The following is a 15312-nucleotide window of genomic DNA, read 5'->3' on the forward strand; positions in this document are numbered from 1 at the left end:
CCATTCAGTCATTATATGCTTTAAAAAGGTCACTATATTATCATCGACTTTATATATTTTCAATATATCGATAAGCCATGCATGCGCCACTGAATCAAACGCTTTCTTGTTGTCAATAAAAGCAGTACAGAGATTTCGTTTTTTGGTATATGCCTGGTTAGAAATGACCGAGTCGATAATAAGCTGTTATTTACAGCCCATGGAACCCTTAGCGCATCCTTTCTGTTGAGGCTCTATGATATTGTTCAGAGCACAGTGTTGGTGGATACGCCGAGCTACAGAGGATGTGACCAATTTTTACAATGCAGGTAGACAAGTAATTGGGCGGTACTTGGTTGGATCTTGGGTGTTATTTTGATCCTTCGGTATTAGATAAGTGGTCCCCTTAGTAAGGAATGATGGTATTTCCTGCGGATTAAAAATAACATAATTAATTAAAATTGACAATCACTCATGAACACTACAAAACTTCTTTAGCCAAGTATAGTTATTATTGTAATAATTAGTATTAGTAAATATTTTACACCTTACCAAATTTACTACCTTTAACCAACAGATAACGTATTTTTAATATGTGAATATTTTTTATCCTGTAAATAAACTTAAATTTAATAAAACCTTGCCAGAACTTCAGTTCAGTGCTTTTGTTCATTTAATCAAAAGATAATATGAATGGGATTTATAGGCACTACTGACGTATATGCCCGAATCATTAATTAACCTCCATGTAATTTTCAACTCGTATGTTTTATCTATCAATGAAACTGACGCATAGATAATTAGCAACTGAATCATGCTGGTCAGATAAAATCTTTACTAATTATTCACATATTGTAATATATAATGCTTAGCGACTGAAAATGTAACAATAATGAACAAGCCCTTTGCATATGTGCTCTGCATCATTTGAATTATGTTGAATAATCTCTATTCTCATCATTTTGTCGTTTCAACTTTAAACACATCGAGATAAAACAATATTATTTAGTAAAGAAAATAAAGTAAATCTGATATAACTGTAGTGTGAAATAATATTGAGAACATAGCTTTAGAATAACTATAAATTAATTCATGGAATAATTAATTGAAGAACACCTGAGTAAAGTTTAATTTAGATTCAGAGCAGGACTTGGAACAAGGGAAGCACTTTTCAGTTTGTAAGTTCTAATAAAGAGAGACAGGGATATTAACTGAGGTGTGTGAACATATTTCATAGATTTCGAGAAGGCATTTGATAAAATTTCACACGGAAAACCAATCGATATCCTAAAAACATCAGGACTCGATGGTAAGGATGAAAGACTGGTCTCAAACTTAAATCTTCACAAAAAGCAATAGTTCTAATCGAAAATTAACTGTATAACAGTCCGTTAACTTTAATTATCTTTATAGTTATTTTATTTAAATTTTAATAACGGTTTGTCATTAAATTATACTTAAAAATAATAAGATCTAACTAAAATAAATATTTGACTGACGTCATACTTAACTATTAGTTGGCACAAGTACTTCAGTTGGTATTAGACACCATTCGCTGTCATGTGAGTTTCGTTCTGTGAGGCTCCTCGTCTAACGACGGGAAATAATTGACTTCGCTTGGTACGCTAGAACGGAAAAGTGGCGGATGACTGATTGAAAAGGACGGAAATTTTAATACAATAGTTTCAAGCTTTTATAAGTGATATTTAGTGGCAAATTATTGGTGGTGCTTTGGAGAAGCTAGGAGACTAAGTTTTGGGAGATCCCGGAGGAATTGGAAGTCATGTCATCCGGTAAATTTTTTTACTCTTAAAAAAAGTTTGAGAAAAAGGAACGAATATGGCCGCTCTCATGTCATATTAAATTCCTATTGAATTTATTTCTGTAAATGTATGAATCGAAGTTGTTCTTTGAATTTAGTATCTTTAATTATATCCATAGTTCGAAAATATACACTCAGATGAAGATTATCTTGTCACATATCCTGTAAATTATATCATTTGATTTGTGTGGTTATGTCAACCTCATAATATTGAATTCAAATTTTACAGATTACATTCATTATTCTCTATTCTATTAGATTGTGTGTATTCTAGCCACCTTAAATTCGTTCCAAAAGCCAGTATTTTTCTTAAAATTTACAACACATTACATTATCCCATACCATTTTTAATAATAAAAAAAATACCCTTTATAGACATATTTTTCATATAAAAATCATATTCTGTATTAAATATTGAATTTAAAGTTAAATCCCAAATTAATGTGTGTAATGTGAATCAAGGTCAAATCCATCATTGTTTTTGCTAATGATCTTTTTGTTGTTCATTCTGAAAAAAAAAGATATCTCATTTCTTTTCCTTTGGCTCTTTGACCTTTCCTTAGATTCTGACATTGAAACTAAAACGGGACATGTTTGTTTTTAGCCACTTGGGGGAAATCTTAAACTGTAACCAGTCCGTCAGCTCCCCTCACAACTGGGAGCAACCGTTCTACGCCAAGCCAGGTCATTTGGAGACCAGCCTGGAGAACCTCCCACATACCTACTTTGTATCCTGCCCTCTGCACCCCAGAAGGGCATCGGTATATTAATTGGTACAAGCTAGCACCATCCCTGTGCTAATTCGCCTACCAGGGATTTTGGAATCCGTAGCAAGGACACTCTCGGGGACCATTTAGGGTTTGTTTTGGGACACTTAGTATCTGCTAGTGATTGTCACTTCCACTATTACACCACATTCATTTTTTGTATAAGACTCGGGACATTTATTTTGATGATTAAGTTTTATAGTTTATCGCACATATTTTGTTTCAATATTTAAGTTGCATATTGTTTTTATATATCTATAATAGTTGATAGTGTTCCCCAAACCAGTAAACTCTCTGGTCAAAGAGGTTTGAGCTCAGATCATCTTTTCCCCATATGAGATTCTCTTTACCTTTATATATTACCTGAAATTTACTTGTACCATTTATTTACTTAATTAACTTTATATTTTTAGTACTAACCTTGCTTGTCTCCACTTATCAATTTAAATTTATATACTTTGTCCTCTTAATTTGCTTAATTTATTAACTTATTCATATAACTTTAATCTTTCTTTAGTCAATCATAATTATTTAACTTATTTGCTTAACTTTACTTAAATTCATTTAATCAATTTCTAATTATATCTTTGGACGCTATTCCCTTTGAATAGCTATCCATTTTACTTGTTATATTTTTTAGTGACTACGTGTCGAAGCAACTGATTTTTATATATCAAGTAGACCGTAGGTTCACCTTAATGAGGCTAGTGCCTATTTAACTCTTTGAGAGTTACGGAAATTATTCATTGTGAATAATCCTCCCTTACTTATATTCTGGTTCATTAGTTCTATAGGGTTTAACGTTGCTGTACGTATTGCAATCGTACAATTATTTGGTGAAGGTTGTTATTTAACCTAGTATATGTAAGTTGGGGGTATGCTCCATATAAGAGCTACTCCATTACTAATGTAACTATAGATTATATTTATATTACTATAGGTAATTATTTCCCATTGTCATTTTAGAGTTACATAGTTTGTATTTTTCTAACTCAGAGGTTGTCAAAAATCTAAGTAGTTATATTTAATAAATATTTATTTGTTTTGTATATCCATTATTTTTTTTCCCATTTTTGAATTTAATATATTTACTATTTAACAGCAGTGTAAGATACCTGGAAGTTTGGTCCATTCCAACTTCTGGCGCCCATAATTCAGTCTATTTTATTTATCTCCTATATTCTTCTATTTTTATTATATTATTATATTTATCTAATTTATTTTCTGAACATATATTTTTATCTTAAAAGATTTCCCTTTTTCTAGTCATCATCTCTCTTTAGGTTGAGCTACTGTTCTTCGACAGGCATGCAAACGAGCCGTATCCATCCTTGAGTGTCAAGTTGCTCTCTTGCATCTATAGCTAGCCAACTCTATTCAGTTTGCCTCTGTCTCTCCATACTTCCATTATCAGTTCATCACCCTTCCTTCATTCATTTCATCTTATCATTTTAGTTCAACAAATACTACTGCAAAGTAGTATTTTTGTTACATTGGCGCCCAACGTGGGGTTCAATGCTTTTAATAGCACCTTAAGTTGTTCTGATTTTTCTTTTTCCATATCTGAATTTAATCTGTCTACCCTTAGTGCTATTCATGATTTTTCCAGTTTATCTAGTTCTGAACAAAGGCAATTGGAGAATATGATCTCTCAGTTTACTACTATTTCTTCAAATGACAAACTAGGTCGTACTTCATTAATATCTCACACTATTGAGGTGGGAAATCCTACTCCTTTCAGATTATATCAGTATCCCATACCTCAAGCCTGGCAGGCAGATTTAGAAAAAGAAGTCGATTCGATGCTTGCTTTAAATATCATAGAACATTCAACGTCGTCCTATTGTTCCCCACTCTGGTTAACAAAGAAGAAGGATGGATCCTTCAGGATCTGCTTTGATGGTCGAAAACTAAACAGTATCACCACTAACAGGGATGCTTATCCAATTCCCCGAATCGACGTGATTTTGAGCAAACTTCAGAATGCCAAATACATCTCTTCGATTGATTTGTCTAAGGCCTTTTTACAGATCCCACTGAGTGAAGAGAGCAAGAAATATACTGCTTTTGCTGTCAGTGGTAAAGGATTATTCCAGTTTGTCACCATGCCTTTCGGTCTTGTTTCTGCTCCTCAGACAATGTGTCGTCTGATGGATTTAGTCATTGGTCCACAGTTAGAGCCCTATGTTTTCTATTATTTGGACGATATTTTAGTAGTCACCCCTGATTTTTCCCTTCATATGGAAATTTTAGATAAATTGTTTTTACGTCTTAAGGAAGCTAATCTAACAATTAATCTGGATAAGTGTCAGTTTTGTCGTCCTAGTCTTAAGTTTTTGGGTTATGTTGTTGATAATCAGGGTCTAAGGACTGATCCTGAGAAAATAGTTGCTATTAAGAATTTTCCTATACCTAAGACCACCACCCAAGTCCGTAGGATATTGGGAATGTGTGGATATTATCGCCGGTTTGTACCTTCATACTCTACCTTGTTGTCACCTCTTACGGATCTTTTGAAGAACAGGAAAAAGGGGCAGACCATTACCTGGACTCCTGAGGCTGATGAAGCTTTTAGGCGCGTTAAAGAGGCTTTAACTAGCGCACCAGTCATGATGTCACCTAATTTTAATGAGCATTTTTATTTGATGACTGATTGCTCTAATACTGCTTCTGGTGGCGTATTGTTCCAGTTGAAAGATGGCTCGGAACATCCCATAGCTTACACGAGTAAGAAATTGAATAAGGCCCAGAAAAACTATTCCACCACTGAGAAAGAACTCTTAGCTATCATACATGGGTTGGAAGCATTTCGTTATTATTTAGAGGGCCGTAATTTCACCATAATTACGGACCACAGTTCCTTGGTATGGCTTCATAGTATGAAAAACCCATCTCAGAGACTTTCCCGATGGATATGCAAACTGGCTGCCTATTCATATAAGATTGTTCATCGAAAGGCCAACGGTGTAGTGGTTGCTGATGCTCTTTCCCGTGTCCATGATCTTAATGTCTTAGATTTGTCCACCTTAACTCCTGACGAGTGGTATCAGAATATGATTGATAGGGTTACTCAAGACCCACAAAATTATCCTGATTTTAAGGTAGAGAACAATATACTGTACAAACATATCTTAAGTCCTATAGAGGCCTTATCCAATATGTCAGATTGGAAAATAGTTGTACCTACGCCAAATAGGGAGAACATATTACGTATGTTTCATGATGAAGTTACTGCTGGACATTTTGGTTTTTATAAAACTTTTCATCGTATTGCCGAATTATATTATTGGCCTGGCATGCGCAAGTCTATCAAAAAGTATATTTCTAAGTGTTTAGTTTGTGCGACTTGTAAACCCAGTAATTTACCACAAGCTGGACTCATGGGTTCCTTTAGGAACATTAATTTTCCTTGGCAGATGATCTCGTTGGATCTCATTGGACCCTATCCTCGTAGTTATAAGGGTAATACTTACTGCTTGGTAGTTGTGGATTATTTCACCAAATTTCCTGTAGTTTGTCCTCTTCGTCAGGCCACAACTCCAGCCATTCTGAAATATTTAGAGGAACAAGTCTTTTTGTTGTTTGGTGTTCCCCAAATTGTGTCATGTGACAATGGTCCTCAGTTTGTGTCGAAGGCTTTTAAAGATCTTTTAGCTAAATATAAGGTCCAGAAGACCTTTTATAATGCTGCCTACCATCCTCAAGCCAATCATACTGAGAGAGTGAATCGCAGTATCGTCACCGCCCTAAGGTCCTATACATTCCCAGATCACAGAGCTTGGGATCAATATATCCATTCCATAGCTCAAGCCATAAGGACCTCTGTCCATGAGGTTACCCAATGTTCTCCTGCATATCTCAATTTTGGTAGAAATGTTGCTTTATCTGGTGACTATTTTGGTACAATTTCCGACACTTCCACAAATCTCCCTCAGATATCCGATAACCTTCATCGCTTAGAAGATCTCCAGACTCTACCTCAAATTTTTTCTGACATTCGGAAGAAGTTAAAAACTTCCTATCTAAGGAACCAGCAGCAGTATAACTTGAGGAAAAGAGATCTGCGATTCTTCGTTGGAGATAGAGTGTTGAAGCGAAACTTTGTAAAGTCTAATAAGGGTGATGCTATTTCGGCAAAATTTTGCCAGAAATATATTCCCTGTACGGTTGTGAAGGTAATATCTCCTTTAGTGTATGAATTGAAGGACAATTCGACTAACAAACGAATTGGACAATTTCACATAAAGGATTTACTGCCTGATAACACCATGGATGACGTTGATTCATCATCTTCGGAAGAAGATTAACTTTATAGGGTTGTTTGAGCTAACTTCTTCCTCTATTTGTCTTTAGCTCGATCCTTATTAAGATTCAGTATTTTAGTTTAATATTTTATTCACCAGATAGAGCAGGTACATATCTCCATTTTTATCTTTTGGCATGGTTGTTAGATGACTTCCAATTTATGAATCATTAGGTTAATTATTTTTTTTAGTACGCTTATGTATGAGCTTATCATTTTTTTTTTTCATTATTAATGTTGCACTTTAATTATTATGCATCAACATTATTAATTATTAATACTGTTAGTAGGATTACCCAGTTAATAAGAACCAACTTGTAATTTTTAGATTGTGCACCTACCCCCTTAGCATAGAAGGGTTGTTGATTATTATATATTTATATATTTGAATATGTAAGCTCATGCAAGTACGTTGGTTTAATATTGATATTTGGTATGGAACTATGGAACTAAGGATATTATACACTACTTATCTCAGGTTGTGTGTTGTATTTTTGATATTTGACTACATACTATTTTTTTTATATGTATCTTTTATTATCTTGTTATTAGATTTGCCATATTGGAAAGATGGGGTGGTTCTTAATTTTATATTGGTTTACTTTATCAACATTTGTCACAGATATCCTAAATACTTTATAATAATTTATATCCTTATGCCCTACACAGTATGATTCTGGAATTAGTTTGGAATTCTGATGTATGTATGGATTTCTTCTTAAGAACTAGTCTGCCAATGCTCTGTAATTTGGGTTCCTAGGTAACCTAGTGAATGCGTGGGTTCGAAATTCAGCAACTGATCACTGCTATCCGATTTCGTAACCTATGTTTTCATAGCAGAGTACGCAGATGTTTATTCATCAAAATATTTCTGGTCAGGAAATGTTGGCCACATGTCCTGACCATCCTTGTGTAATTATTCCAATCATTCCAGTTACATTTTTTAGCATTTGATAGGGAATATTTAGTTTACATTATGTCCCGTACTTCATAGGTAGTAGGTTCCTTTTAGTATTTGAGGTGTTTGGACAAATGAATTGCTTATTTTAGTAGATTTCCTCTTCTTTCCTGAGGCATTAGTTTGTTGTTGAGATTCAGGAATATTTCCTGGATAATTCTATGTATGCGAGAACGTATGAATCTACAGTTTTATTCCAAATTGGTTGCTCGTTCTTGTCATATTTTTTTTCTATCATTTATCATGGTGTCATAGACCTTGTCAGTTCACCTTTTAGATTTTTTTTTATTACAATTGGTACGTTATCAGCTATAGCTATAGCTAGTGAACAACAGCACGGACCAATTTTAGTTAGTCAACGACTTACTTGAGTCGATGGACCTAATTTAGTTTATTTAGTATTAGTGAGAATTGGTACACAAATCTTCCTGATCGTTCTTCTTTGGATATGCTTTATGAATCTGGTGTCCATTGATAGTCCGATTTTGGATAAAGCGTCCGAGTCCTCACTTATTTTGTTTATTTGGTTGTATAGGCTCGTATTACCGGTTGTGGTTGTACATAGGCCTAATTAATTTATGTGATTTAGTATTGGTGTGAATTGGTCCATAAATCTTCCTGGTCGTCCTTCTGTGGATATGCTTTATGAATCTGGTGTCCATTGATAGTCCGACTTTGGATTAAGTGTCCGATTCCACATTTATTTTGAATAATGAGTTTTTGGATAACTTTGATATGCTTACTATTTGTATTATTTGGCACTGGTGAGAATTGTTCCATAAATATTCCTGATTGTTCTTCTCTGGATATGCTATTACGAATCTGGTGTCCATTGGTAGTTCAATTTTGGATGAAGTGTTCCATTCTTCACTTATTTCAGTTGTTGATTTCTTTTGTCTTACTTTAGTAGATTTATTTGGTTTATGGTGCGAATTGGCTCATACCTTTGCCTGGTTGTTCGTCCTTGGATATACCCTTTTTAAATTTGATGTCCATGGATAGTTCAATTTTGGACTTAGTGCCAATTCGACATTTATTTGTCATTATGAACTTTAGTACATTATTTAGCTTATGTTTTGGTTTGCAGACAAAATGTCGATGACATTTTAATATGACTTCGAGTCATCTTTTCCGATTCATAGTTTTGGTGTAGTGATCATCCTTCTTTCCCTGATCCTTAATTTGTGGTTACTTGTAATCTTGCGGGTCAACGTAGAATGATAGATTATTACCACTTGGTTATTAATATTTTGAATTAAAAAAAAAAAAAAAAAATTTTTTGCTTAAAATTTTTTTTCTCCGAGTAGAAGGGGAATATAACAGTCCGTTAACTTTAATTATCTTTATAGTTATTTTATTTAAATTTTAATAACGGTTTGTCATTAAATTATACTTAAAAATAATAAGATCTAACTAAAATAAATATTTGACTGACGTCATACTTAACTATTAGTTGGCACAAGTACTTCAGTTGGTATTAGACACCATTCGCTGTCATGTGAGTTTCGTTCTGTGAGGCTCCTCGTCTAACGACGGGAAATAATTGACTTCGCTTGGTACGCTAGAACGGAAAAGTGGCGGATGACTGATTGAAAAGGACGGAAATTTTAATACAATAGTTTCAAGCTTTTATAAGTGATATTTAGTGGCAAATTATTGGTGGTGCTTTGGAGAAGCTAGGAGACTAAGTTTTGGGAGATCCCGGAGGAATTGGAAGTCATGTCATCCGGTAAATTTTTTTACTCTTAAAAAAAGTTTGAGAAAAAGGAACGAATATGGCCGCTCTCATGTCATATTAAATTCCTATTGAATTTATTTCTGTAAATGTATGAATCGAAGTTGTTCTTTGAATTTAGTATCTTTAATTATATCCATAGTTCGAAAATATACACTCAGATGAAGATTATCTTGTCACATATCCTGTAAATTATATCATTTGATTTGTGTGGTTATGTCAACCTCATAATATTGAATTCAAATTTTACAGATTACATTCATTATTCTCTATTCTATTAGATTGTGTGTATTCTAGCCACCTTAAATTCGTTCCAAAAGCCAGTATTTTTCTTAAAATTTACAACACATTACATTATCCCATACCATTTTTAATAATAAAAAAAATACCCTTTATAGACATATTTTTCATATAAAAATCATATTCTGTATTAAATATTGAATTTAAAGTTAAATCCCAAATTAATGTGTGTAATGTGAATCAAGGTCAAATCCATCATTGTTTTTGCTAATGATCTTTTTGTTGTTCATTCTGAAAAAAAAAGATATCTCATTTCTTTTCCTTTGGCTCTTTGACCTTTCCTTAGATTCTGACATTGAAACTAAAACGGGACATGTTTGTTTTTAGCCACTTGGGGGAAATCTTAAACTGTAACCAGTCCGTCAGCTCCCCTCACAACTGGGAGCAACCGTTCTACGCCAAGCCAGGTCATTTGGAGACCAGCCTGGAGAACCTCCCACATACCTACTTTGTATCCTGCCCTCTGCACCCCAGAAGGGCATCGGTATATTAATTGGTACAAGCTAGCACCATCCCTGTGCTAATTCGCCTACCAGGGATTTTGGAATCCGTAGCAAGGACACTCTCGGGGACCATTTAGGGTTTGTTTTGGGACACTTAGTATCTGCTAGTGATTGTCACTTCCACTATTACACCACATTCATTTTTTGTATAAGACTCGGGACATTTATTTTGATGATTAAGTTTTATAGTTTATCGCACATATTTTGTTTCAATATTTAAGTTGCATATTGTTTTTATATATCTATAATAGTTGATAGTGTTCCCCAAACCAGTAAACTCTCTGGTCAAAGAGGTTTGAGCTCAGATCATCTTTTCCCCATATGAGATTCTCTTTACCTTTATATATTACCTGAAATTTACTTGTACCATTTATTTACTTAATTAACTTTATATTTTTAGTACTAACCTTGCTTGTCTCCACTTATCAATTTAAATTTATATACTTTGTCCTCTTAATTTGCTTAATTTATTAACTTATTCATATAACTTTAATCTTTCTTTAGTCAATCATAATTATTTAACTTATTTGCTTAACTTTACTTAAATTCATTTAATCAATTTCTAATTATATCTTTGGACGCTATTCCCTTTGAATAGCTATCCATTTTACTTGTTATATTTTTTAGTGACTACGTGTCGAAGCAACTGATTTTTATATATCAAGTAGACCGTAGGTTCACCTTAATGAGGCTAGTGCCTATTTAACTCTTTGAGAGTTACGGAAATTATTCATTGTGAATAATCCTCCCTTACTTATATTCTGGTTCATTAGTTCTATAGGGTTTAACGTTGCTGTACGTATTGCAATCGTACAATTATTTGGTGAAGGTTGTTATTTAACCTAGTATATGTAAGTTGGGGGTATGCTCCATATAAGAGCTACTCCATTACTAATGTAACTATAGATTATATTTATATTACTATAGGTAATTATTTCCCATTGTCATTTTAGAGTTACATAGTTTGTATTTTTCTAACTCAGAGGTTGTCAAAAATCTAAGTAGTTATATTTAATAAATATTTATTTGTTTTGTATATCCATTATTTTTTTTCCCATTTTTGAATTTAATATATTTACTATTTAACAGCAGTGTAAGATACCTGGAAGTTTGGTCCATTCCAACTTCTGGCGCCCATAATTCAGTCTATTTTATTTATCTCCTATATTCTTCTATTTTTATTATATTATTATATTTATCTAATTTATTTTCTGAACATATATTTTTATCTTAAAAGATTTCCCTTTTTCTAGTCATCATCTCTCTTTAGGTTGAGCTACTGTTCTTCGACAGGCATGCAAACGAGCCGTATCCATCCTTGAGTGTCAAGTTGCTCTCTTGCATCTATAGCTAGCCAACTCTATTCAGTTTGCCTCTGTCTCTCCATACTTCCATTATCAGTTCATCACCCTTCCTTCATTCATTTCATCTTATCATTTTAGTTCAACAAATACTACTGCAAAGTAGTATTTTTGTTACAACTGTCCAAAATCTTCACAGTCGGAAAAGGAGTAGGTTGGCTAAATAGGGTTGCCTACTGTCACCAGTATTATCTAACATATACTCTGAAAACGTCATTAGTGAGGTCTTGGACGAATCAGAAGATGGTATTGTAGTAAATGAACTTATAAACAATATCAGATAAGCAGACAATACAGTATTTCTGGCAGATAGTGCGCAGGGGCTCCAAAAGATGATGGATAATGTTGTAGAAGCATATAACGAATACGGCCCAAAACTAAATTGTAAGAAGACAAAAATAATGATCGTTAGTAAGAACACCAACATAAACGACCAATTTACAGTTAACAATACAACCCTAGGAGGGGTCTAGGAAAGTTGGTCGAGAACACTTCGTCGACGCAAAATTAGTCGACAACATTTTGTCGACAAACAGTTGGTCGAATGCACAATTCATCGAATGTACAATTCGTCGACCAACATTTTTGTTCGAATGGAGTTTTCGTCGACAAGCTGTTATTTATCTTTAGGAGAAAGGGATTAATGGTGACAAACGACGAATTATTGGTTTTTATTTTGTTAACTGGAATATTGTATTATACATATCTGAATTTATTTTTGAAGTGAAAACTTCTTTAGGGACGTTGTGCGATTTTTGGATAGGGGAAAATGCATTAAGTTCGCGACCGTCATCGCGACCGTCATCACGACCGTCATCGCGACCGTCATTGCTTCGACGAAAATAAATTTTTGCAGTGAAAACTTCTTAAGTGACGTTGTGCCCTTTTTAGATAGGGAAAAATATTAAATTAGCGACTGTCAATGCTTCGACGAAATAAATTGTTGAAGTGAAAACTTCTTTAGGGACGTTGTGCCCTTTTTTAGATGGGGAATAAGTGTTGATTTAGCGACTATCATCGCTTCGGCTTAATACATTTTTGAAATGAAAACTTTTTTAGGGACGTTGTGCACTTTTTGGATGGGGAAGAATTATTGAATTAGCGTCCTTCATCGTGACTTTCATTGTTTCGACGAAATAAATTTCGAAGTGAAATCTTATTTAGAGACGTTGTGCACTTTTTGGATGGGGAAAAATATTAAACTAGCGACCGTCATTGCTTCGACGAAATAAATTTTTGAAGTGAAAACTTCTTTACGGGCGTTGTGAACTTTTTAGATTGGGAAAAAGTATTGAGTTTGCGACCGTCATCACTTTGTCGAACTAAATTTCGTACGTATATAGTCCGTCCGCTATAACTTTTCCCATGCGATACGATTCATTTTCAATCAAATTAAGTCAAAACAGAAAGTGAAACGTACGCCGATGTGTGTAGTATATAGTATACAGTATACAAAATGTATATACATATCGAAGTTCCTTTCAATTTATGTTTTGACTTAATTTGATTGAAAATGAATCGTACCGCATGGGAACAGATATAGCGGACGGACTATATATAATATTATGTGTATGTGTACATAAATAGCAATAGAACGTGCGCAACGCGTATATAATATAGGTATAGAATTTCTTTTTGGATGGGGAAAGAGCACTGAGCTCGTAATTTATATACTATTAAGAAGTTTTCACTTCTGTCGGCACTCCCATTAGTGCTCTAATTTTTTTTTGGGGTTTTGTTAATATTTTGTATCTAAATCTTAATTATTTTTAAATTTAATGAAAAAATTGGCTGCAGTGGGAGAGAAGACAGCAAGTATAAACCGATATTAAAATTAGTGATGTTGTACCGTTCTTCTTTTTGGTGTCGGCGTATTTACGAACGGAGCATTTCCGGACAAGTCAAATTTGTGGGCACTTGCGGACAAGACGAAGTATGAGAGATGCTGAGGTCCCAAGGTAAACACATTGTTAGGGAATCGTGAGGATAAACTTCCCTTCACACTTTATCCAAGGCTTTGGACTCGCAATCTATAATTTTTTTTTGATATGGTACAAAGAGGCTAACTTTATATATTGGCGTGTTTAAAAGTTTTTTTTTATTTATTTTTTATTTCTTTTTTTGTTTTTTTAATTTTTTGTTAAACGGATGAGTTAATTATTTACAATTACAATTGCCTTAAATTCTAGTTAATTATATTTTATTAAATTTGTTACCTAACTTATCTTAAACTATTGTTCGAGTTAAATATGTAAAGTTGTGGGCTGTATCATGTAAATAATCGGAAAGTGTTCTTTCATTATAACTTCTTACAATTTCTGCTATTCGTAGAGCACAATCACGGTATTTCTTTCGAGGAAGTGGTCCTTCAGCTCCTCCAAAGTGTTGTTGAATTTGAAGTTCGTGAAGACTCTGTTCTCGTTGTATAGCTTTTACAAACTTCCATACATTGGGGATGATCTGCTGAAACTTGCGTCTCAAACGCTCGATGCCATCTATAGATTTGTTTGTTTTTGGTATTCCTTCTGTCACTGCATCATAACATTTCCATAATTCATGGGGAAATAACGGTGGCCATCGTCGTTGTTGCGGCCGTCCGATTCAAGTGTCCTCGAAATAGTCCAAAATTGGTTGAGCCTCTTCTGGTAGTACATTATCCTCGAGAAGAGTTTTAAAAGAAGCGACTATATTATTTGTAGGCACAAAAGCTAACGCCGGCAATAATTTCATTTTAAGGGCAAAGTCTGCATCAGTTTCATATCTGTTTTTGAAGTTATACTTCTTTACGACCGAGAGTGAAATTTTATTAATTCCCTGGCGCATGCGAACACAAACAGTATGCAGTTCGTTGCTAATCTTTCAAGACGGGTATGTATATATCAGCGCAAAGAAGTCATTAAAGAATATATTAGTGTTTTTAGTAAATGTATTATTTATTATAAATTTTGTGTCTTTGGATTTGTCTTCCTCGGTAGTAAGATAATAAAATATCTAGGTATAACATTTTTATACTTCACTTGATCTATTTGTCACCGTGCTGTGTAATTATATCCGATACGTCACGTGCAAGGGGCTCGATAGGTTGACTAGTAGAGCATTGGACCAGATTTGAGAGGTCCCGTGTTCAAATTCCGGATGATTAATTTTTTTAATGTTGTTCTGAAGCTATTTTCTTGTGGCATTTTTATAATCAAGTATATTCAAATGGGAAATAAGCCACAATTTTACCTAAAAATGATTTTATTAACGTTTCGACGCCCAAGTATTTTGACAACGACACCCGACTTGGGCGTCGAAACGTTAATAAAATCATTTTTAGGTAAAATTGTGGCTTATTTCCCATTTGAATATACTTGATTATTAATTTTTTTATAAATTTTGGTTGTTTTAATAAAAAAAATTTGAAAATGGTGGGTAAGAAAGTTAGTGTAATATTTAAATAAAATACAACTAACCTGTTAAGTATATTATTTATTTCGTTGAAATTATATAATACAAGTATAAATTCTTACGTACGTACAAAGTACACATTCTTTTTTTTAAACCTGCTGACTGAATGTGTCTAAAAATGAACTGTCAATAAT

Source organism: Diabrotica virgifera, chromosome 5 (genome assembly GCF_917563875.1).
Source record: "Diabrotica virgifera virgifera chromosome 5, PGI_DIABVI_V3a".
In the NCBI taxonomy this organism is placed as follows: domain Eukaryota; kingdom Metazoa; phylum Arthropoda; class Insecta; order Coleoptera; family Chrysomelidae; genus Diabrotica; species Diabrotica virgifera.